The 26697-nt window shown below is 38.2% G+C and overlaps 1 protein-coding gene and 1 long non-coding RNA gene across 2 annotated transcripts in view; both read left to right on the top strand.

The window, feature by feature from the left end:
• The window catches only part of SFT2D2 (SFT2 domain containing 2), an 842470-nt gene that overhangs the window by 430502 nt on the left and 385271 nt on the right, over nt 1-26697 (top strand). The window lies entirely within an intron of this gene.
• Nucleotides 1824-26697, top strand: part of LOC309649613 — a 140886-nt gene continuing 116012 nt past the window's right edge. Inside the window, exon 1 of the long non-coding RNA XR_014257220.1 lies at nt 1824-3972. This is a non-coding gene — a long non-coding RNA (uncharacterized lncRNA). The remainder of the gene's footprint in view (nt 3973-26697) is intronic.

Below are 26697 nucleotides of genomic sequence, written 5' to 3'. Positions count from 1 at the left end.
AACATCTACAATCAGTTGGCTTTAAAGAAGATTGTCAGGGCTTCCCTGATGGTGTAGTGGGTAAGAATCCACCTGCCAATGCAGGGGACATGGGTTTGAGCCCTGGTTAGGGAAGATCCCACATGCCATGGAGCAACAAAGCCTGTGCGCCACAACTACTGAGCCTGAGAGCCTAGAACCTATGCTCCACAACAAGAGAAGCCACCACAATGAGAAGCCCACTCACTGCAAGGATGAGTAGTCCCCCCTCACCACAACTAGAGAAAAGCCCACACGCAGCAACAAAGACCCAATGCAGCCAAAAATAAAATAAATTAAAAACAACAGCAACAAATAAACACCATTCACTTAAAAAAAAATAAAGAAGATTGTCCTTGATAATCTGGCGGGCCTCATTTAATCAGCTGAAAGCCTTCATGTGCAAAACAGATTTCCCTGAAGTAGAAGAAATTCTGCCTGTACAATGCAGTGTCAGTTCCTGCCTTAGAGTTTCCATTCAGCTGGCCTGACCTACAGACAGGACTTGCCTGACCCTACTATCATAGAAAACATTTCTTGAAATAAGTCTTCCTTTCTTTCGCTCTCTCTCTCTCTCTCTCTCTCTCTCTCTCCCTCCCCATCTCTTTCTCTCTCTCTCTCTCTTTTGGTTCTGTTTTTCTGCTAGAACCTTTACTGATACAGATCTTTTGGATACTGGGAAGTGGGGTGTTGTTTTAACAAATACCTACAAATGTGGAAGTGGCTTTAGAATTGGGTAATGAGTAGAAACTGGAAGAATTTTGAGAAGCATGATAGAAAATGCTTAGACTGTCTTAAAGAGACTATTAGTAGAAATACGAAAGTCATGACCAGAGGGCAGACAGCAGAAGCAAGAAGAACTACAATCCTGCAGCCTGTGGAACAAAAACCACATTCACAGAAAGATAGAAAAGATGAAAAGGCAGAGGGCTATGTACCAGATGAAGGAATAAGCTGAAACCCCAGAAAAACAACTCAATGAAGTGGAGATAGGCAACCTTTCAGAAAAAGAATTCAGAATAATGATAGTGAAGATGATCCAAGACCTCGGAAAAAGAATGGAGGCAAAGATCGAGAAAATGCAAGAAATGGTTAAAAAAGACCTAGAAGAATTAAAGAACAAACAAACAGAGATGAACAATACAATAATTGAAATGAAAACTACACTAGAAGGAATAAATAGTAGAATAACTGAGGCAGAAGAACGCATAAGTGACCTGGAAGACAGAATGGTGGAATTCACTGCTGCAGAACAGAATAAAGAAAAAAGAATGAAAAGAAATAAAGACAGCCTAAGACACTTCTGTGACAACAATAAAGGCAACAACATTCGCATTATACGGGTCCCAGAAGGAGAAGACAGAGAGAAAGGACCAGAGAAAATATTTGAAGAGATTATAGTCGAAAACTTCCCTAACATGGGAAAGGAAATAGCCACCCAAGTCCAGGAAGCGCAGTGAGTCCCATACAGGATAAACCCATGGAGAAACACGCCCTGACACATAGTAATCAAATTGGCAAAAGTTAAAGACAAAGAAAAATTATTGAAAGCAGCAAGGGAAAAACGACAAATAACATACAAGGGAACGCTCATAAGGTTAACAGCTGATTTCTCAGCAGAAACTCTACAAGCCAGAAGGGAGTGGCATGATATACTTAAAGTGATGAAAGAGAAGAACCTACAACCAAGATTACTCTACCCGGCAAGGCTCTCATTCAGATTTGAAGGAAAAATCAAAAGCTTTACAGACAATCAAAAGCTAAGAGAATTCAGCACCACCAAACCAGCTCTACAACAAATGCTAAAGGAACTTCTCTAAGTGGGAAACACAAAAGAAGAAAAGGACCGACAAAAACAAACCCAAAACAATTAAGAAAATGGTAATAGGAACATACATATCGATAATTACCTTAAAAGTGAATGGATTAAATGCTCCAACCAAAAGACACAGGCTTGCTGAATGGACACAAAAACAAGACCCATATATATGCTGTCTACAAGAAACCCACTTCAGACCTAGGGACACATACAGACTGAAAGTGAGGGGATGGAAAAAGATATTCCATGCAAATGGAAAATCAAAAGAAAGCTGGAGTAACTATACTCATATCAGATAAAATAGACTTTAAAATAAAGAATGTTACAAGAGACAAGGCAGGACACTACATAATGATCAAGGGATCAATCCAAGAAGAAGATAAAACAATTATAAATATATATGCACCCAACATAGGAGCACGTCAATTCATAAGGCAACTGCTAACAGCTATAAAAGAGGAAATCAACAGTAACACAATAATAGTGGGGGACTTTAACACCTCACTTACACCAAAGGACAGATCATCCAAAATGAAAATAAATAAGGAAACAGAAGCATTAAATGACACAATAAACCAGATAGATTTAATTGATATCTATAGGACATTCCATCCAAAAAAAGCAGATTACACTTTCTTCTCAAGTGCGCACGGAACATTCTCCAGGATAGATCACATCTTGGGTCACCAATCAAGTCTCAGTAAATTTAAGAAAATTGAAATCATATCAAGCATCTTTTCTGACCACAATGCTTTGAGATTAGAAATGAATTACAGGGAAAAAACCGTAAAAAACACAAACACATGGAGGCTAAACAATACGTTACTAAATAACCAACAGATCATTGAAGAAATCAAAGAGGAAATCAAAAAATATGTAGAGACAAATGACAATGAAAACACGACCATCCGAAACCTATGGGATGCAGCAAAAGCAGTTCTAAGAGGGAAGTTTATAGCTATACAAGCCTACCTCAAGAATCAAGAAAAATCTCAAGTAAACAATTCATCCCTACACCTAAAGGAACTAGAGAAAGAAGAACACACAGAACCCAAATTTCGCAGAAGGAAGGAAATCATACAGATCAGAGCAGAAATAAATGAAACAGAAACAAAGAAAACAATAGCAAAGATCAATAAAACTAAAAGCTGGTTCTTTGAGAAGATAAACAAAATTGATAAACCATTAGCCAGACCCATCAAGAAAAAGAGGGAGAGACCTCAAATCAATAATATTAGAAATGAAAAAGGAGAAGTTACAACAGACACTGCAGAAATACAAAGCATCCTAAGGGACTACTACAAGCAAATTTATGCCAATAAAATGGACAACCTGGAAGAAATGGACAAATTCTTAGAAAGGTATAACCTTCCAAGATTGAACCAGGAAGAGATAGAAAATATGAACAGGCAAATCACAAGTAATGAAATTGAAACTGTGATTAAAAATCTTCCAACAAACAAAAGTCCAGGACCAGATGGCTTCACAGGTGAATTCTATCAAACATTTAGAGAAGAGCTAACACCCATCCTTCTCAAAATCTTCCCAAAAATTGTGGAGGAAGGAACACTCCCAAACTCATTCTATGAGGCCACCATCACCCTAATATGAAAACCAGACAAAGATACTACAAAAAAAGAAAATTACAGACCAATATCACTGATGAATATAGATGCAAAAATCCTCGACAAAATACTAGCAAACAGAATCCAACAACACATTAGAAGGATCATACACCATGATCAAGTGAGATTTATCCCAGGGATGCAAGATTTCTTCAATATATGCAAATCAATCAATGTGATACACCATATTAACAAATTGAAGAATAAAAACCATATGATCATCTCAATAGATGCAGAAAAAGCTTTTGACAAAATTCAACACCCATTTATGATAAAAACTCTCCAGAAAGTGGGCATAGAGGGAACCTACCTCAACATAATAAATGCCATATATGACAAACCCACAGCAAACATCATTCTCAATGGTGAAAAACTGAAACCATTTCCTCTAAGATCAGGAACGAGACAAGGATGTCCAGTCTCGCCACTATTATTCAACATAGTTTTGGAAGTCCTAGCCACAGCATTCAGAGAAAAAAAGAAATAAAAGGAATACAAATTGGAAAAGAAGTAAATCTGTCACTGTTTGCACATGACATGATGTTATACATAGAGAATCCTAAAGATGCCACCAGAAAACTACTAGAGCTAATCAATGAATTTGGTAAAGTTGCAGGATACATAATTAATGCACAGAAATCTCTTGCATTCCTATACACTAATGATGAAAATTCTGAAAGAGAAATTATGGAAACACCCCATTTAGCATTGGAACAAAAAGAATAAAATACCTAGGAATAAACCTACCTAGGGAGATGCAAGACCTGTATGCAGAAAACTATAAGACACTGATGAAAGAAATTAAAGGTGATACCAACAGATGGAGAGATATACCATGTTCTTGGATTGGAAGAATCAATATTGTGAAAACGACTATACTACCCAAAGCAATCTACACATTCAATGCAATCCCTATCAAATTACCAATTGCATTTTTTACAGAACTAGAACAAATCATCTTAAAATTTTTATGGAGACACAAAAGACCCTGAATAGCCAAAGCAGTCTTGAAGGAAAAAAACGGAGCTGGAGGAATCAGACTCCCTGACTTCAGACTATACTACAAAGCTACAGTAATCAAGACAATATGGTACTGGCTCAAAAACAGAAACATAGATAAATGGAGCAAGATAGAAAGCCCAGATAAACCCACACATCTATGGTCAACTAATCTGTGACAAAGGAGGCAAGGATATACAATGGAGAAAAGGTAGTCTCTTCAGTAAGTGGTGCTGGGAAAACTGGACAGCTACATGGAAAAGAATGAAATTAGAACACTCCCTAACACCATACACAAAATAGACTCAAAATGGATTCAAGACCTAAATGTAAGACCGGACACTATAAAACTTTTAGAGGAAAACACAGGAAGAACACTCTTTGACATAAATCACAGCAAGATCTTTTTTGACCCACCTCCTAGAGTAAAGGAAATAAAAACAAAAATAAACAAATGGGACCTAATGAAACTTCAAAGCTTTTGCACAGCAAAGGAAACCATAAGCAAGATGAAAAGACAACCCTCAGAATGGGAGAAAATATTTGCAGACGAATCAACAGACAAAGGTTTAATCTCCAAAATATATAAAGAGCTCGTGCAGCTCAATATTAAAGAAACAAACAACCTAATCCAAAAATGGGCAGAAGACCTAAATAGACATTTCTCCAAAGAAGACATACAGATGGCCAAAAAGCACATGAAAAGCTGCTCAACATCACTGATTATTAGAGAAATGCAAATCAAAACTACAATGAGTTATCACCTCACACCAGTTAGAATGGACATCATCAGAAAATCTACAAACAATAAATGCTGGAGAGGGTGTGGAGTAAAGGGAACCCTCTTGCACTGTTGGTGGGAGTATAAATTGATACAGCCACTATGGAGAACAGTATGGAGGTTCCTTAAAAAACTAAAAATAGAATTACCATACATATGACCCAGCAATCCCACTACTGGGCATATACCCAGAGAAAACCATAATTCAAAAAGGCCCATACACCCCAATGTTCATTGCGACACTATTTACAATAGCCAGGTAATGGAAGCAACCTAAATGCCCATCGACAGATGAATGGATAAAGAAGATGTGGTACATATTTACAATGGAATATTACTCAGCCATAAAAAGGAATGAAATTGAGTCATTTTTTGAGACATGGATGTATCTAAAGACTGTCATACAGAGTGAAGTAAGTCAGAAAGAGAAAAACAAATATCGTATATTAATGCATGTATGTGGAACCTAGAAAAATGGTACAGATGAACCGGTTTGCAGGGCCGATGTTGAGACACAGATGTAGAGAACAAAAGTGTGGACACCAAGGGGGAAAACCGTGGTGGGGTGGGGATGGTGGTGTGCTGAATTGGGCGATTGGGATTGACATGTATACACTGATGTGAATGAAATTGATGACTAATAAGAACCTGCAGTATATTAAAAAAAATAAAGTCAAATGTGCTTCTGGTGAGGTCTCAAGGATATGAAGAATATATTATTTAAAATTGGAGGAAAGACAATCCTTTTTATAAAATGGCAGAAAATTTGGCTGAATTGTATTCTAGTGCTGGGTGAGAAGCAAAATGTGTAAATGATGAAATTTTATATTTAGCTGAGGTGATTTCCAAGCAAAGTATGGAAGGTGCAGAATGTTTTCTTTTTGTTGCTTATAGTAAAATGAGAAAGAGATAAATTGAAGTCAAACATATTAAGCAACCCTTTCCTGCCCCAGGATTGGACAATTTGGGAGTTTCTAAACCTATCCAGATTGTAAAGGGTGCAACAATTAGGAAATTTACTTTTGATAAAACTTACTATAGAGAGAAGGTCAAGGGTATGACTGGATATCCTTTTGTTAAACAGACTAGGTATGAGACACGTGGATTCAATCAACCATCCCAGAAGAAGCTAGGAGTAGCGAAGGGGTTATCCAGGAAGAATATGTGGAGACCTCTCTTGTCTAATGCATGGATCCCCTTAACATACATTGGAGACCCATGGGGTTTTGGGAGATATTAGCAGAAACACTTCCACCTTGGACTGTAAAGGACAGTGAGTGGACAAAATTAAAAATGGTTGTCAGATTCCCCAAATTCGATAGGCAGGAAATGAGCTAATAGAGCTACTAGGCTGCAAGCACGTCCTACCCTTTAAGAAAAAGGAAGACTGCCTCAGTGGGTGGAGCTGTGGGTCCAGAGAATGGGGGTAATGAAGCAGCTGCTGAGGGTAGAGCAGGCAGTGGAGCTGCTGCCAAGGGTGCAGGGGGTGATGAAGCTGTGGGTCCAGAGGGTGAAGCCTTGAACCACAGAAGACTATACTCAGGCCTTGAAACTTAAAGCTGTTCCTGAGATAGAAACAAGAGGAATCCCAAGTTTGTAAAGGAAGATGATTTCAGTTTTGCCTATACTGAGTTTGAGGCAAATGTAGGACATCCAATGAAAGATGTATAATAAGCCACTGGAGTTAAGTTTCTGGAATTCAGGAATGAGATCTGAACTGAAATCTCTCAAATACAGGGTGTGTGATGTTTGTAAATGCAACTTAAAGAAATGAAGGTCATTGTTTTAGGAAGGTCAACACTTATAAAAGAGATAGACAGGATAGAGAAGTCACTTGGGGGGAAATGTCAGCTGAGGATGGGTTTATTGTGAGAAAATTTTGAGCACTGTTAAATGTTGTGATAATAGAAGCAGAGAGGGAGGTGCTAAAGATTCAGGACAGAGGCAGTAACTAATCGGTAAGGTGAGATCCCCCAAGGAAGCAGAGGGAGATGAGTTCAGAGCGTTTGTTGGTGATTTGAATTAGAAAAGTGGCAAGAGTGGAGAGGGAAAGGATGAGCTACAAAGTAGGTCAAGTGGCAGGATGACTTATAGAAAGTCCTGCACGGTATTAGTTGTTTATTGCTATGTAACAAATTACTCCAAACTTAGCAACTTAAAACAATGAATATTTATGGTTTCACAGTTTCTGTGGGTCAGGAATCCAGCACAGCTTAGATGAGCTGAGCACCTCTGGCTCAGGGTCTCTCAGAGCACTGTCAACAAGCTGTCAGTCAGGGCTGCAGTCATCTCAAGGCTCAAGTCTGGAAGAATGGTGATAAAGGAGGTCCCAGCCTCTGTCCCTCCACAAAGATCAACAATTAGACAGCTACCCATGAACAAAAATAGCTCTGGAGGAGCTCAAGGGTAAACTTAAGCAACTTTAGCAACACAGTAGGGAAAAAAAACCCTGAAAATTACTGCACCAAAAGAGAAGAAAGACAGCTTCATTTTGCCTCTTATCCCATCCCCCAAGCCAGCATTGCTCAGTGCCAAGAGGGAACCTCAGCTAGAAAGAGGTCCCCTCACCAGGAAAGGAAGAATGGGGTGAGTGACCAGCTTCCCCAGCCTTTCTGGATGCCTCACGAAGATCCTGCTTTGGTTTTACCGACCCCATACCAGCGAATCTAGGAACAAGGGGAAAAGCAGGTACTACCAAAAGCAACCATGCTGCAGGACCTACTGTGGTTCCCAGTGACCTGCTCTGCAGACAAACCCAGCAGATTTCACTGCTGAAGAAGCCAGTGGCCAGCACAGCCTCTGCAGAACCCTGCAGATTTCACCAGTTTTGCCCCACAGGCTTTCATGTTCACGACACCAGCTGCCTGTGTCCATTCCTGCACTTTCCTTCCTGCCCTTGACATAACATGGGAAGAGCACTGGCTGCCAACAGAGGCTCTGCAGCAAGACATGAGCCAAAGAAACCTATGTTTCATCCACACCACTGTGCACACACTTGGGGGGAGACCCTCCAGCTGTGTACTTGCATGTTCCTAATCTGATGCCCTTCACTGGCCTCCACTTCAGTGTGCATGCCTGAGTGGAGACTGTGTAGCCATGAGAAAGCATGCCAAAAGCCAAGGCTCTTGTAGCTGCTTATGGGCCTGGATCAAGCCTTGTCTTTGGTCACTGGCCTGCACTACTGCACTCATCTGTAGCTAGTCTCTCTAGCTATGCACCTGCATGCCCCCAGCCTGACTCTTGTCAATGGCCTCCACTACTATGTATCCATGACAAGACCCAGCAGCCATGATAGTTGACATCCAGGGCCCCTGCAGCTAAGAGTGTGCCTGTAAGTGGCTTTGGTTCTTGCTGCCCACCTTAGCCCCCACCCTAAGTGTGTCTGAAACTGGCCTCTTCTACTGCACAGGCACCTGCAGCTGGCCCCCACAGCTGAGTGTGTGCAAACCACCAGCTCTAGCCACCATCATTTCCTGTCATGGTCTCTAGCCAATGGGCCTGGAGACAACACTGAAGACCACAATAGCCCTTGCAGCCACTGCAGATCCTCTGCTGTGCTTGCCAAGGACCACATAGTTGTCAATGCTGTGGACCCCAGGAACCTGAGCTGAAGAAACATCACATCTCTCTGAACCTGGTGCCACTATGTTCTCTCACAGCTGGTACCCTGTACCACTAGACACAGGGTCACAGCATACCCCAGTGTGCCCTATCTGTAGGTGAAAATCTTCCCATACTGAAGTTAGTCCATAAAGTCTAGAAGAGGTGACTGCTTCTTCAAATGTGAAGACACCTACACAGGCTATAGGAATCATGAAAAATCAGGGAAATATAACTCCATCAAAATAATACAGTAAATCTCCAATAGTTTCTCCAAAGACATGGGGAGCCAAAAATTGCCTGAAAAGGAACTCAAAATAATTGTTCTAAAGAGGCTCAGAGAACACAACAATTTAATGATATCAGGAAAAGGATACAAAAACAAAATGAGAAGTTAAAAAAAAAGGAATAGAAAATATAAAAAAGAATAAAAAATTTTGGAGCTGAGGGATATATGACTAAACTGAAGAATGTTATAGAGCATTTCAAGAGCAGGCTAGATGAGGCAGAAGAAAGAGTAAGTTAGCTTGAACAGATCAATTAAAATTATCCAATTAGAGAAGCAAAATGAAAAAAAGAATGGAAAAGGGGGAAGAAAGCCTACATAATCAATAGGATACCATCAAAAGAACCATTTGCAAATTATCACACTTACAGAAGGAGAAGACAGAGAGCAAAGGGTAGAAATCTTATTTAAAGAAATAATGGCTGATAAAATCATAATAAGTTCACAGACACCCCAAAACACACCACTGGACATGGTCCTGCACACCAGAAAGACAAGATCCAGCCTCATCCACCAGAACACAGGCACAAGTCCTCTCCACCACGAAGCTTACACAGCCCACTGAACCAAACTTACCCACAAGGAGCAGACACCAAAAACAATGGGAACTATGAACCTGAAGCCTGCGAAAAGGAGACCCCAAACACAGTAAGTTAAACAAAATGAGAAGACAGAGAAATACACAGCAGATGAAGGAGCAAGATAAAAACCCACCAGACCAAACAAATGAAGAGGAAATAGGCAATCTAGCTGAAAAAGAATTCAGAGTAATGATAGTAAAGATGATCCCAAATCTTGGAAATAGAATGGAGAAAATACACGAAACGTTTAACAAGGACCTAGAAGAACTAAAGAGCAAACAAACAATGATGAACAACACAACAAATGGAATTAAAAATTCTCTAGAAAGAATCAAGAGCAGAATAACTGAAGCAGAAGAACAGATAAGTGACCTTCACCTGGAAGACAAAATAGTGGAAATAACTACCACAGGGCAGAATAAAGAAAAAAGAATGAAAAGAATTGAGGACAATCTCAGAGACCTCTGGGATAACATTAAATGCACCAACATTTGAATTATAAGGGTCACAGAAGAAGAAGAAAAAAAAAGAAAAGGGACTGAGAAAATATTTGAAAGGATAATAGTTGAAAATTTCCCTAATATGGGAAAGGAAATAGTCAAACAAGTCCAGGAAGCACAGAGAGTCCCATACAGGATAAAACCAAGGAGAAACATGCCAAGAAATATTAATCAAACTATCAAAAATTAAATACAAAGAAAAAATATTAAAAGCAGCAGGGGAAAAGCAACAATTAACATACAAGGGAATCCCCATAAGGTTAACAGCTGATCTTTCAGCAGAAACTCTGCAAACCAGAAGGGTGTGGCAGGACATCTTTAAAGTGAGGAAAGGGAAAAACCTACAACCAAGATTACTCTACCCAGCAAGGATCTCATTCAGATTTGATGGAGAAATTAAAACATTTACAGACAAACAAATGCTAAGAGAATTCAGCACCACCAAACCAGCTCTACAACAAATGCTAAAGGAACTTATCTGGGCAGGAAACACAAGAGAAGGAAAACACTTACAATAACAAATCGAAAACAATTAAGAAAGTGGTATAGGAACATACATATTGATAACTATCTTAAATGTAAATGGATTAAATGCTCCAATGAAAAGACACAGGCTTGCTGAATGGATACAAAAACAAGACATGTACATATGCTGTCTACAAAAGACCCACTTCAGACCTAGGGACACATACAGACTGAAAGTGTGGGGATGGAAAAAGATATTCCATGAAAATGGGAATCAAAAGAAAGCTGGAGTAGCAATTCTCATATCAGACAAAATAGACTTTAAAATAGTCTATTACAAGAGACAAAGAAAGACATTACATAATGATCAAGGGATCAATCCAAGAAGAAGATATAACAATTGTAAATATTTATGCACCCAACATAGGAGCACCTCTATACATAAGGTAAATACTAACAGCTATCAAAGGGGAAATTGACAGTAACACAATCATAGTAGGGAACTTTAACACCCCACTGTCACCAATGGACAGATCATCGAAAATGAAAATAAATAAGGAATACAACCTTTAAATGGTACATTAAACAACATGGATAATTGATATTTATAAGACATTCCATCCAAAAACAGCAGATCATGCATTTCTCAAGTGCTAATGGGATATTCTCCAGGATAGATCATATCTTGGGTTGCAAATCAAGCCTTGGTAAATTTAAGAAAATTGAAATCATATCAAGTATCTTTTTTGACAACAACGCTATGAGAATAGATATATTTTTTGCAAAGTAATAACAAAGCAGAATATATGCAAAGCAGTTTGCAAAGCAGAAATAGAGACACAGACATAGAGAACGAATGTATGGACACCAAGGGGGGAAAGTGGGTGGTGGTGGTGTGATGAATTGGGAGATTAGGATTGACATATATACACTACTATGTATAAAATAGATAACTAATAAGAACCTGCTGTATAAAAAATAAATAAATAAAATAAAATTTTAAAAAATATTTTCTGTGGTTTAAAAAAAAATCTTCATAGAATTCAAGAAAATAATTGGAAAATCCATTTTTCAAACCGAAATACTGAAGACATAGAGGGAATTTTTTTGTTGTTGTTGCCTTGATTCAACTTACCACCTAATAAACTGTAGAAAACATGGTTTTCAGTAAAATTTGACAGAATCAATTCTTTACTATTATCTATTATCAAACATTTCTATATTATGCAACAATAGACGTTTCAGTTGTAATCTATGAATCAGAAAACGTAGCTTTACTCAGTTTCATAGAGAAATCAAGGCAAAGATATGATAATGTATGTTCATTGGTGTGGTGTGCCTATGCTAATTTTCAGCTGAGCATTGGTGTCTTTTTAGAAGACAAAATAACAACAACAACAACAAAAACGCTTTAATTGAAAGAAATACTTTTGTGTCTCATTTTGGGCTTGTGAGATTCAGTCTCCAAGTCAGTGCTTTCACCATAAATGCCCTATGCCATGCCAACTCCAAATTATTTTCTCAGATTGTGCACTGTGCTCTATTTTGGTTACGTATGCCCCCACCCCCCATCCCAATGCAGTTGTACCTATCTTTCCATCAATCATTAAAACAGCACAGTTAGTTAGCCTTCTCTTTTGGCAATATCTGAGTCATGCTGCTATAGTAATTGATTATAGTATATGATTATACTATTGTAATCATTCTTTTTTAATGTATTTTTTTATTGGAGTAAAATTGCTTTAGAAGGTTGTGTTAGTTTCTGCTGCACAGTGAAGTGAATCAGCTATATGTATGCATATATCCCCTCCCTCTTGAATCTCCCCCCCACCCTCCCATCCCACCCATCTAGGTCATCACAGAGCACCAAGCCGAGCTCCTTGTGCTATACAGCAGGTTCCCACTAGCTATGTATTTTACACATGGTAGTGTATTTATGTCAAACCTAATCTCCCGATTCGTCCCACCCTCCCCTTCCCCCACTGTGTCCACATGTCCGTTCTCTAGATCTACATCTCTATTCCTGCCATACAAATAGGTTCATCTGTACCATTTTTCTAGATTCCACATATATACGTTAATATACGATATTTGTTTTTCTCTTTCTGGCTTACTTCACTCTGTATGACAGATTCTAGGTCCATCCACATCTCTACAAATGACCCAGTTTCATTCCTTTTTATGGCTGAGTAATAGTCCATTGTATATATATACCACATCTTCTTTATCCGTTCATCTATCTTTGGACATTTAGGTTGTTTCCATGTCCTGGTTATTGTAAATAGTGCTGCAATGAACATTGGGGTACATGTAACTAATTATTAGAGAAATGCAAATCAAAACTACAGTAAGGTATCACCTCACACAGTTCAGATAGCCATCATGAAAACATCTACAAACAACAAATGCTGGAGAGGGTGTGGGGGAAAGGGAACTCTCTTGCACTGTTGGTGGGAATGTAAATTGGTGCAGCCACTATGGAGAACAGTATAGAGGTTCCTTAAAAAACTAAAAATAGAACTACCATATGATCCAGCAATCCCACTACTGGGCATATACCTTGAGAAAACCATAATTCAAAAGGTATTGTAATCATTCTTATTTTCATTATCTGAACTCAGGAAACAGGGTCACAACAGTCACAATGTGAAAAAATTTAACTAGCTCTATATTGATACAAAGCACAATTGTTGATCCATAGGCAAAGTAAAAAATGGACTGTTAATTCTTATGATTACCATGCTCTTAAGTTGCACACTTAAGTGTTATTACCTGGAGCAATGCAACAGAGGATGACCCAACTCCAAATATGTAACCTAACCCCGAAGGTGAAGGTAGTGTTCAGCCATTGGGAGGTGATTAGGACACAAGGGTCCTGCCTCTTGAATGGGATTAGTGCCCTTATAAAAGATGTCCAAGAGAGCTCTTTTGCAATTTTCTGCTATGTGAGGACACAGCCAAAATGCACCGTCTATGAAGCAGAAAGTTGGATCTCACCAGACACTGAATCTGCCCATGCCTTGATCTTGGAATTCTGGCCTCCAGAACTGTGAGAAATTAATTTCTGTTGTTTATAAGCTACCCAGTCTATGGTATTTTGTTAGAGCAGCACAGACTAAGAGAGAGATCATGGCAAAAAGCAGCAATAGTCACTATAGAAGGCACATAATGTGTTGCTTTCAATTGACACAAAAAACAGAGTTACTTTCAGCTCTATTTTTTTGGTCACTCTATGGGTTTTGTACTTTTTCCTTAACTTTCCACACCCATCGCCATTTGGACTTTCTGCTTACCAAGGAAGAGTTTCTCCAGACAGGAGACCTTCAACGCTAAAACTGGATAATCCTGGGCAAACTAGGATGGTTGGTCCTTCTGCAGTATAAAGAAGTCCCTATACTCCAAAAAAAAAAATCAAAGTCATTGCCTGGTTGATAAATACACACTGTGAGACTCTTCTTCTAATTTGGCATAACTACCTCTGCTCACCAAGATTCTGCCACAGGTTTCCCAAAGGATACCTTTCTCTCTCCACTCTGTTTCTCCTTCTCCCTCTCAGCACACTTTAAGCTGGCCATTCACTTAGAGCCAAATTAAAGATGTGATATTGAGCTTCACAACAGAAAGGAGAAATTGAGGCAGTTGTCTGGACAATCTAGGCAAAGAGGTTTGTTATTGTTGGCAACTTGAAACTAGGCAGAGGTACGCATGGGCCGTGAATAATCTGATCATTGCCGTCTTCCCTATATTTGGACACATGCAAAAGAAGGAGTTTGTCCTGAGCTAGAGCTGTCTGTGAAATGTTCCAACTGAGGCCAACAAGGAAAACAGGCTCTCTCCCTCAGGAGTGTTATTAAATATAAGAAGCTCTGGCTAGACATCTTAAGAATCATCTTTGTTCTTCACTTCCCTGTACCTTTCATGGAATTCCTTATTTCTTAAGGGTCTGCCTACAAGTGGTCCTCACCACTCATCTCCAGAAATGAACTTCCCCTTATTTCATTACTGATGAGGTCCCAATCCCATCTCTCCACTCAGGGGCTTGAGTCAGGATGGAGCGTGTTATGTGACACCTGGTTGGTTATAAAAAAGTTTCTCCAAAACTTCGAACACTTCTATGAAAACAAAACAAAGCAATCTAAAACAACAACAAAAAGCAATCTATTTCCTGAATAACATTTCAGCCACACTGAATTACACCATGACCTATGAGCATGTTTGTGGAACGCAAAAGTACCTGCAGGGATGGCAAATGGAGTCTGAGTCAAATGGAAAGAGAAGATGCTGTCTAGCAAGGCTCGAAGGTTGTGACCTCCCTCATCCCCATGATACGAGGCTGCTCAGGCTAATGCAGCATGCATGCAACTTTCACAGAGAGGAAGAGCTGCTGTGGCTAGGTGGAATGGTTTTCCTTTGATGTTGGGAGATTTTCAGTTTAGTAGTGGCGACAGAGGTGGAAATATCCAGAGCTGCCAGCTAGAACTCAGGGTAATGTAGAAAAAAAAATGTTGGGGTTATTAAAACCGTATTTTACCCAGATGTCAGTAATGGAGATGAGATCTCACAAAGCCCAGCAGTGCTTTTCTTGGTGCTGCCTGGGATCCCAGCCCCTGGCATTGCAAAAATGCTAAAGAAGGCCAATTAATTTGCTGCCAGGAATGTTCTTGGTGCCAGGCAAGGATTCTTGCTTCTGCCTTTCTCAGCTTTTTAAATTTGCTTAGCAGTGGTTTTCAAACCAAACTCCTACAAGGAGCGTTCCACGTTCCATGTCTGAAATGTTTAGTGCTGAAGTGTTCTGTCACTAAAATAGAATAATGGAGGTTACATCCCAATTCACAGAGAAAACAAAATTACAAAATAGCTATCCAATTTTAGCTGTTTCTCTCATAAATGTTTGGCGACCTTTCAACATCTGAATGGACAAGTAGCTCATGAAAAAGAAAAAGGAAAAGAAATATTTGTTAAGATGATTGAAAACATCTCTTGGAATCCTCACTCATGTGGTCAAGTTAATCCACTGCTCTAAAGCTTCAGTTGGTTTTACTATCAGTAAAATGGGGATATAAAACTTAGCTCACTGGGTAGTTATATTAAACTAGATAATATGTTAGATAATATATGTAAAGACCTTAGTATACTTATCTTGGACAAGTTACAGACTCAAAAAATGTTCATCATTTTTAAAAGAGATATGGATACTTGAAAATATGAAATGTAATCCTCTAGTAAAATATTTTTTCCTAGTTTGTGTGATAGAATTAGTACTTGGGTGAGAATTTCATTGTGTTTGGTTTCACTGAATTTTCTATTCAACCTTGCAGTCAACTTCACTGAATATGTTTTCTTATACATTTGCCAATGTTTCCACCTTTTTTTCTAGGAAGATAGAAATCTTGTGCTGAAATCTTAATTTTGAATTCTATCCTTTTGTTTCTATTCAATTACTTTGTCATTCCTTTCTGGTGTTAAAAATGAGAAAACCAGCTCAAAGTGGAGCTGTTCATGCTAAGTTCCATGTCACCAGACTGAGACTTAATTATAGTTTCAGCTTTTCCAGGGATGAAATCTGAAACCTGTCAATCAAAAACTGCCTGATCAGCACTAGTTAGGTTAAACTGCCTAATAGACCTCTACCATCCCCTAAAGGAAAGTAACTTTGCAATAACAAATGCACTTTTTTGCCTAGTGTAACTTCCTTGTTGCATTCTGCCTATGGAAGTCTTTCATTTTGTACAACTTCTCAGAGCTTCTTTCTGTCTGCTAGATTGGATACTGCTCAATTTGAATCAATTTTTGCTCAATAAACTCAAACATTTTAAATATGCCTCAGTTTATCTTTTAACACTGGTCTCAGCTCAGGAGTGGCTCAACTAAGGGGTGAGTTTTCCCTTAGTTTAATCTCTCCAGATGCCCATATCTGCACCCAGCTCATGTGCCTCTTTCACAAATTTTTGTCTCAGCACTGTCTACCCTCTACCTCTGCTATGTATGACTCCATCCATTAGGTCTCACCTAATTGGCCCTAAATCTACATTATCCTGATTTTTTCAGTATTCTTTTGTATCCATACCTTCTCCATGATTAGATTATGAGATTCTTAAGGTTAGGATTACCATATAGTTATTTATTTATTGTTAATCCTTGTAACTCCTAGCAGAGTGTGGGACCCACACTTGGTACTCAACGAATACTTGCTTTCAAACTCTTTCCTATTCAAAACTGAAAGCATTTAGGGGGTCTGAAAAGAAGGATTTCCTCAGGCAATCTTGAATGGCAGATCAGAATGTAAAATTAATACTAATAACAAAATCAGCATTTGGTATTTATAGTATGTTTTATCATATCTAAGTTGACCCTCACAACAACTCATTGAGGCAGGGAGGAATTATTGTAGTTATCCTCATCTTACAGAGAAAGACTTTAACTCATGAGGATTGAGTTACTTTTCCAAAGTTGTGCAGATTAAACATTGCAGAGGCAGAATGAGAACCAGATAACCTGACTCTGTGTCCCATACTCTCCCAATGGTGCTGAGCTGTTATCTTCCCAACCCAATTGATGAAATATTTCCCTACAAAATCTCCTCTATATCTGTACGTCTGAACCAAGGCATGAGGAGTCATACTTTGCGCTAGAAACAAGAGCTCTCATTGTAAAGAAATTCTTTTTCTGCTTTTCTTTTCTGAACTAAATTTACGTAAGACTCATGGTCTTGGTTAGGGGTGGATTGTTTTCATTTTAAGTTAAAATATTGCCCTTTAGAGAAAATGGTTGTCTTGGAATTTAGCACCTACACCAAGTGTCCAAGCTTGGAAGTCAGGGCAAGGTAGAATGCAGCCAACAGGTGCCCAGGGGGCATCTTAGTAGCTGTAGTCCAGCACAAAGCTGTTGAAGGCAAAGAGGTTGATACTCGTGAGGTACACTTAGGAGGTCTCTCTTGTTGTGCTATTTCAAAATCATTCCTAATAATGCTGGTTCCTTGAGGAAGCAGGGATACACCCTAGAGAAAAAGAATGCCCATACATACAGGAGTTGGATGAAAGCTGAACATTTGCCTCAAACATTTGACACTGTCTTCCCATCAAGAAAAAAAAAAAGTGAAACTGGAAGCCCCAAAAGATTCTCTTCATAGCAATTCAGATTAATAGTTTAAGGCACACTTATAATGTCATAGAAAAGTGGAGAATTCTGTGAACATTTAGTAATTACATAATGCTCAAGTCATAGCAATAATAACACATTCAGCAGTGTATTAAAAATTAAACAAATAAATAATAGGGTATTGTGTAAGAGTATAGAGATATGAAAGAAACCAAAAGAGACTAATGTGAATATTTTTGAGTAGCCAAAGTGAATTTTTTTAGAACCTTAATAGCCAAAATTCAGTTTTAATGAGGGCATGGTGCTGTTTACAAACAGGAATCCAGCGTATTGTATGTCATAACACTGAAAGAATGAGGTAATACTAAGCTCGGCCAAAACTATGGTTTTGTTTCACTCTTAAATGGTTTAACCATTGTGCTTAAATCACCCAGTTAAATAAATCAGATGTATTGTTTGTTTCTTCATTGGCCTGATTGTTTGCTTGATGGAACAGTTCAGTCATAATGGCTGAATTATGGCAGAATTGGTGCCCATAAATACGGTCTAGAGAGGATTATTACTTTTTAGATTGGAAAACACAGTATAGATTTCCTTGTCCAACGTTTGTAATCAACTATACTTTTACAAGTATCGTCTATAAAATCTCATGCCGGAAGGTATTTGGAAGGGCCAATGATACTTTTTGGCAAAATTTGACATTTGCCTCTTGCACAATGCTGGAAAGAGTTTGGGCTTTGGAGTCAGAAGTCTTGAGTTCAAGTCTTAGTCCTATCTCATGTAACTATGTAAACTCAGTCAAGTCACAACCTCTGGGTGTCTACTTCCTCATTTGTAAAATAGGGGCAATAATACCTACCACACAGGTCTGTAGAAGAGTTATATGGTTGTTATTTTTTTTTAATTTGTATTATTTTTAGATTCCACATATAAATAATATCATTTAGTATTTATCTTTTTCTGTCTGACTTACTTCACTAAGTATAATATTCCCTAGGTCCATTCATGCTGCTGCAAAAGACAATATTTCATTATTTTTTATGGCTGAATAATATTCAATTATATATATATATATACACTTATCTTCTTAAGCCAATTGTCTATTGATGAACACTTGGGTTGTTTCAGTGTCTTGGCTATGGCAAATAGTGCTGCTATGAACACTGGAGTACATGTACCTTTTCGAATTAGAGTTTTTGTTTTTTTCTGGGTATATACCCAGGAGTGGGATTGCTGGATCATATGATAGCTCTATTTTTAGTTTTTAAAGGAACCTCCCTACTGTTTTCCATAGTGGCTGCACCAATTTACATTCCTACTAGCAGTGTAGGAGGGTTCACTTTTCTCCACACCCTCCCCAGAATTTATTGTTTGTAGACTTTTTGATGATGGCCATTCTGACAGGTGTGAGGTGACACCTCATTGTGGTTTTGATTTGCATTTCTCTAATAATTAATGATGTTGAGCATCTTTTCATGTACCTGTTGGCCGTCTGTATGTCTTCTTTGGAAAAGTGCCTATTTAGGTCTTCTGACCATTTTTTGATTGGGTTCTTTGTTTTTTTGATATTGAGTTATACGACGTGTTTGTATATTTTGGAGATTAACCCCTTGTTGGTTGCATTGTTTGCGAATATTTTCTCCCATTCCATAGGTTGTCTTTTCGTTTTGTTGATGGTTTCCTTTGCTGTCCAAAAACTTTTAAGTTTGATTATGTCCCATTTGTTTATTTTTGCTTTTATTTCTTTTGCCTTGGGAGGCTGATCTAAGTAAATATTGCTATGATTTATGTCAGAGAATATTTTGCCTATGCTCTCTTCTAGGAGTTTTATGGTGTCATGTCTTATATTTAGGTCTTTAAATCATTTTGAGTTTATTTTTGTATGTGGTGTGAGAGAGTGTTCTAATTTCATTGATTTACATGTAACTGTCCAGGTTATTTGTTATGTTTGAGTTCTTTGGTAATAAGCATGAATAGAACACACATGACTGGGACCAAACTAGCCCTTGGATCTGGAGATGAATTTGCACTGGACTCTTAGTTTCAATTCATACTTGATAGATGAATAAAGAGACAAATAAATGAAGCATATATTGACTCTCAAATCCTGGAAGAGCTTTTTTTTCTATTCCCAACTATCCAAATCCTTTCCACTTCCTCCGTTAAGCTTTCAGTGATTGCCTCCTTTCATCAGATCTGCAGTGGTCAGCTTCTGCATTTTGAATTTATATATTATCTTTTATTGCCCTTAGGTATCTTTTTTCTATCCAAATAAATTACTAGCTGCTTGAGTGCTGTTATTTCATTATTCCCCCACTGCAACCAAAAGGGTGCTGTCCCCACAAGATGTTTTTAATAAATACGTGCTGACCAATTGACTGGAACCTTGCCTGATGATGGGGGACATTGTGTGGTGGCAAACAGTGGCACAGAGCATGTAATGGAATGCAATCCACTGCTGTGCATACTAACAGATAAATGCAATGATGTTAATGTTACATGCGGTTAGTTTTGAAAATGTATATTAAAAACTTCTTGCTTTATAAAATTCATTGCATTTTATGAAGATTATCTGCACTTTTATTTGTTACTTTTATGGTATAATCAAATTTCAATTTGTACCAGAGTATTGTTTTCAGTTGAAAACTTTGGTGAGAAATACAAGTCCCCTACCATTCTGGGATACGTTAAATTTAAAGTCTCCTGGAAGGCCTGATCTTTGTTCAAAAGTTTGCTTTCTTTTGCAACACTTTTCCTGCCATCTAACTACTCTGTCTGTTGTCAGATAATATTAATTCAACACACATTGGTGAACACCTGCTATAGGTCATAACCTGTAGTAGCTACCAAGGATTCAGAGATAAATATGACTCAATCCCTGTCCTCAAGGAATCTACTGTCTGAGGGTGGGAATATCATTTTAAATAGTTAGCATAAAGCATTGTGGCAAAGGCAGTGATGGTTCCATACACAGTATTGTAGGATCCCACATGAAGGCCTCCTAACCAGCCTGGGAGAGATCAAGGAAGGCAAGGAATGGGGAGACAAGAAGCAGAGGACAATCCCATGGAAGACAGTGCTGCTTTATTAGGAAATGGAACTTAAACCCATGCACTATAGGGAGCATAGAAAGTAAGAGTTAAAGATCACTATGTTAGATCACTCTCTCAGCCATGTGTAAGTGGAATTTGGAGGAGGCAAGTCAGAATGGAGATAAGGAGACCAAATAGAAAAGTGTTGCAGTAGTTTGGAAAAGAGATGATGAGTTTTACTTGTAGTTATTTTTCATGGAACTGTAGACTGTCTGGTGTTCGAAGGTACTTCTTTCATACTTTATTTATATAGTTAATAGTTAATAAATACCTACTGTATGTGGGACAGTGGGTACAAAGGGACAAAGAGAACATTTAGTCTTTGTCAAAACAGGAAAAATGTAAAAGTATGACAAATGCTGTGAAGTAGGTATAGTTAGGTATTATGGCAGCACCAGTGAAGGACTACTAACTCACCCTAGGGAATCAGGGATACAGCACTGTGAGTCAGCCAGGGAAAGAAGGTGCAGGTACAGAGGCATCCGGGAAATACAGGAATGGGAAATAATATATAAAAGACACAAAGTCATAGAGGGACATGTCATGTTCTCTTCAGGGAAATGTGAATAATTCTGCATGGCTGGAGCAGAATTACACCTGAGGGGCAGAGTGTGAAAGAATATATATCACTGGAAGGAATGTATTTAGGAATCATGTGAAGATTTTAAGCGAGGACAAAACATATTAGATTTATGTTTGGAAAAATCTTCTTCCAGCAGATGGATGGATTTCAAAAGAAAACTGTAGCTAAGGAGACTGTGAGGCAATGATTAGTGTTTAAATAAATGTAGTAGCTGGAGATTAAGTAAAATAGGTAAAATTCAAGAATTGCTCAGGAGGCAAAAATTATAACTGATGATTCCATAGTACTGGGAGCAAATGTGAATGTATGACCCCCACTCAAGAGGAATGCAGGGAAAACCAGGATTTACTAAAAACAAGGGGCAGGCGAGGTATGAGTCTATGAAAACGATGGAAAATGTATGTTTATTTATTTTCCTTTTTTTCTTATTTTGAGCCATGGGATAGAAGTTCTAAGAGCTTAGGTAGTATAAACGTTTGGGGATGTGAGAATGAAAGCAATAGTGAGATAATATGATTGGAAGAATATGAATAAAGAGTATGGGAGAGAAGAGATAAATAAAGGGGCTGCCACTGAGGGCATTAGCCAAGAATAATCAACTGAGTAAGCCATTCATTCACTCAACAAATACGTTTTGATCTCCTACAATGTACTAAGTACTCTGCTAGGTGTTGGGAATACAGTAATGGGCCATGTTTACCAGGGGAAGACTGACCAGCTTTATAGTTGCAGATGTTGAGTTGATTTGGTGCTCTTGCTGGCTGAGGCCTCAAGTGGGGAGAGAAAGAATGAAATTAGCAGTCCACGGCATCACCTATAAAAAGCAGCATAGCGCAGTCTACATTACAATACTCATGCACTGGACTCAGCCAGGTCTGAATCAGCTCTGATGTGTAGGGTATGTGGCCTTGAAAAAGTAATTCAATTTCTCTGTTGTTTTTCTTGTTTATAGAATGAGAATAATGATAGCCACCTTGTAAGTCTAATATGAGTATTCAAATGAGGTGCATTTAAGGGCTAAGTACCCGGCTCAGAGTATGTACAAAATAATTGTTATCATCATCACAATTTGGTACCTATATTTAGAGCCACATGTAAATCAAAGACCTGGTTACCTCAGGACATGGAGACTGACTCTGAATTCACTGAGGCCTGTGTGGGCTGAAGTGACACATAAGGTCAAAGGCAGCTTCTTTTTTTTTTTTTTTAATTTTATTTATTTATTTATTTATTTATTTATTTATTTATTTATGGCTGTGTTGGGTCTTCGTTTCTGTGCGAGGGCTTTCTCTAGTTGCAGCAAATGGGGGCCTTCTTCATCGCGGTGCGCGGGCCTCTCACTACCGCGGCCTCTCTTGTTGTGGAGCAGAGGCTCCAGACGCGCAGGCTCAGCAATTGTGGCTCACGGGCCTAGTTGCTCCGCGGCATGTGGGATCTTCCCAGACCAGGGCTTGAACCTGTGTCCCCTGCATTGGCAGGCAGATTCTCAACTACTGCGACACCAGGGAAGCCCAAAGCCAGCTTCTTTAAGGACGACTAACTTCATGTGCAAGGACCTCAAAATTGCCAGTACTGTTAACTTGCTTATTTTCTACTTTTCTTTTAGCAAGTAAGATCTTTACAATGTCTGATGGATCTGGGACACTTTATTCTACTTCTTTAGATTAGGGGTCCAAATTCCTTCACTGGGATTAAAGCTAATAAAAAAATAATTTATATTTCTATTGAATAGGTTGTGACTACCAAATTCTAGTGATCAATTTGGTTTATGATGCAGGTAACATTCATCCTTCAAGATAATGTTGGAAAAGAGCTTCATGGTAATGTTGGAAAGAGCCTCTCTTCTCATGGAAAAGAGCCTCATGAGAAGAGCTTTGATATCAGCCCAACACAGTTATCAGTCTGCTAACACACTGGGTATCCTGGGGCTTAATCTAATGAAGAGAACAGTAGTACTTATTAAGCATGATGATTCTCTAGGCAGAAATCTTCCCAGGGCACATGTGGCAAAGAAAAAATGAGGCTGTGACTCTGTGTGGAGCTGAAATAATTGGGGAAGCTGGGGGCCAAGCAAAGATAATTATTGTCTCAGTTGTCAGAATAATCCTGCTTACTTGGGTTAGATTGAGCTTATGGAATTGAAGGTTTGTGATGTAGGAGTCATTTTAGAAGGCAGACAACAAAGAGTTATTGTAATTACAGGAGATGTTGAATCTGTTCCTGATTTTACTATGATGGGTAAAGTCTACAGTAACATGAAAAAGTAGAGTAGTAATGCTATGATTTTCAGACCACTCATCTGGCTTTTTAGACCTCCAACAACGTTCTTCCATTTACTGTACAATGTATCTCTCTCTCCAAGGGTGATATGTAAAATACTGGAATACATCTGTAAATCTTTTCTTTATATTGTACAACATTCAGTTATGGAAAAATAAAACACAGAGTCTAAAATCTTTCTGTCTCTTTACTCTCACTGGAAACCCTTGACTCCAGGTTGACACAGCAGAGAGAAACTTGGTGTTGCAAACAGCCTGACTTGGGTTCCAAGTCCACTCTCACTAGCTGTGTGACCTTGGGCAAGATACGTTCTATTTCAGAAACCCTTGAACCCATCTAAAAAATGACAGTAAGCAAGCCTACCTAGAGTAGCTGCAAGTGTTAAATAGGAAAACCTGTTAGAGCACAGAGTTCAAGGGCCTGAATCACCCTTTCATTTAACCTCACTAAACCACTGGACAGGGACATGGGAGTGTACATAACCAAGCTAATATACCAGAGCCTTGAATTCTAGATCCAACCTTGCCACTTATTCATAGGGTGTCCTTGAGCAAGTCGTTTACCTCAGTGGGCTCCAGCCTTCCATGGGTAAGAGGTAAGAATTGGACTCATGGGCCCCAGGGTTTCCCTCAGCTCCTTGAGAAGCACCACACTTCCACAGTTATGCCCAGACAGTCTCCACTACTGTCATGACTCTTACTCTTTTTTCACTTGTCCCAATGTCTTCTATTTCATCAGCCCATAGTGATCCTCCTACCTCTGCAATAACATGAGATTTCCTGGGTGTATCACTCACTGTACCCTTCATTGTCACTCACTGAGCACTTGATTATAAGCAGCCTTCTTTTAATTTTTAACCTTTATTGAATTTTAGATCTTGGCTCCCTATCTAGAACAAAAATCTTCATGAAGAAAGGAGTCTGTGTGTGTGTGTGTGTGTGTGTGTGTGTGTTTTATAAAAAAGATTTATAAGATTTACTTCAAGGCCTGAAAATATTGACTAATCGAAAATGGCCCTACTGCAATTTCTTATAATATATAAATACTTAATAAAAAACTTACAAAAATGTAGACACTATTAACTAATTCCTAAACCACACACTATAGGTTTTTTCAAAAGCAATAGTAATTTAACAAAATGTAAGGTGACAACACAATATCAAAGAATTTTCACACTCAATGAGGACAGAATCAGCAGCAAGGTACTTGAACAAACACAAATCTTTTTTACACTTTCCATGTTTGTTTCTAACTTTGTTTCATAGAGCCACTGATAATTGAGGCTTCTTTCAAGTATAGGATTTCTAACATTAAATTACATTTTCTAAGTATTTCTATAAAGAATAAATGAAAAGAACACATAATACATTGTTTGCCGTAAATTCATACACCAAAAATTCAAAGCAATCCAACTGAATTTATTGCTGCTTCCCCCTTCTCCAACATTAACTTTAGATGTTTTTCTAAATATTATATAAACTGTTTTGTTAAAATCAGTTCTCTCATTTATGTGGATTAGGGGAAAATGGTTTTATAAAGAGTTATCTTTAAAATTAGCTTCTAGATAGCACTCTTTAGCCTTAAATTATATTGTGCACACACAACTACAACAGTTTGCATTTGCTCAGGAACATATAATCACATTAAAAACAAATAACTTTGTATTTCATAGTCTAGTTGGCTCTTCAATAGTTTTCCTAAGGGGGAAACAAGTATTTTGTGTTGTTTAAGAAACTGGTATATATAAATGCACTGCTAGGTGCTAGTTTAAACTTTGAGGAAACCTAAACATGAAGTTTTGGGAGTTTTTTCTAAAATGTAAGAGATATGTGCTTGAGTGCTGCCAGAGGTCTGCAGAGAGAAAGATGCGGCTGTGCGGAGGTGAAGGTAATGAAAATGACAGGCACAGAAAGATAGACAAAATGAAAAGGCAGAGGACTATGTACCAGATGAAGGAACAAGATAAACGCCCAGAAAAACAACTAAATGAAGTGGAGATAGGCAACCTTCCAGGAAAAGATTTCAGAATAATGACAGTGAAGATGATCCAGGACCTCAGAAAAAGAATGGACGCAAAGATTGAGAAGATGCAAGAAATGTTTAACAAAGATCTAGAGGATTAAAGAACAAACACCTATAAGAATTAAAGAACAAACAAACAGAGATGAACAATACAATAACTGAAATCAAAAATACACTAGAAGTAATCAATAGCAGAATAACTGAGGAAGAAGAACAGATAAGTGACTTGGAATACAGGATGGTGGAATTCACTGCTGCAGAACAGAACAAAGAAAAAAGAATGAAAAGAAATGAAAACAGACTAAGAGACCTCTGGGACAATATTAAATGCAAAAACATTCACATTATAGGGGTCCCAGAAGGAGAAGAGAGAGAGAAAGGACCTGAGAAAATGTAAAAAGAGGTTACAGTCAAAAACTTCCTTAACATGGGAAACGAAATACCCACACAAGTCCAGGAAGTCCAGAGAGTCCCAGGCAGGATAAACATAAGCAGAAACATGCTGAGACACATAGTAATCAAATTAACAAAAATTAAAGACAAAGAAAAATTATTGAAAGCAACAAAGGAAAAATGACAAATAACATACAAGGGAACTCCCATAAGGTTAATAGCTGATTTCTCAGCAGAAACTCTACAAGCCAGAAGGGAGAGGCACGATATATTTAAAGTGATGAAAGGGAAGAACCTACAACCAAGATTACTCTACCCGGCAAGGATCTCATTCAGATTCGATGGAGAAATCAAAAGCTTTACAGACAAGCAAAAGCTAAGAGAATTCAGCACTACCAAACTAGCTTTACAACAAATGCTAAAGGAAATTCTCTAAGTGGGAAACACAAGAGAAGAAAAGAACCTACAAAAACAAACCTATAACAATTAAGAAAATGGTAATAGGAGCATACATATCGATAATTACCTTAAATGTGAATGGATTAAATACTCCAA

This window comes from Balaenoptera physalus (genome assembly GCF_965194825.1).
Source record: "Balaenoptera physalus genome assembly, chromosome: 1".
Classification (NCBI taxonomy): Eukaryota; Metazoa; Chordata; class Mammalia; order Artiodactyla; family Balaenopteridae; genus Balaenoptera; species Balaenoptera physalus.
Note: the sequence above shows the minus strand (reverse complement) of the source record. Positions and strands in the feature narration are given on the sequence as shown.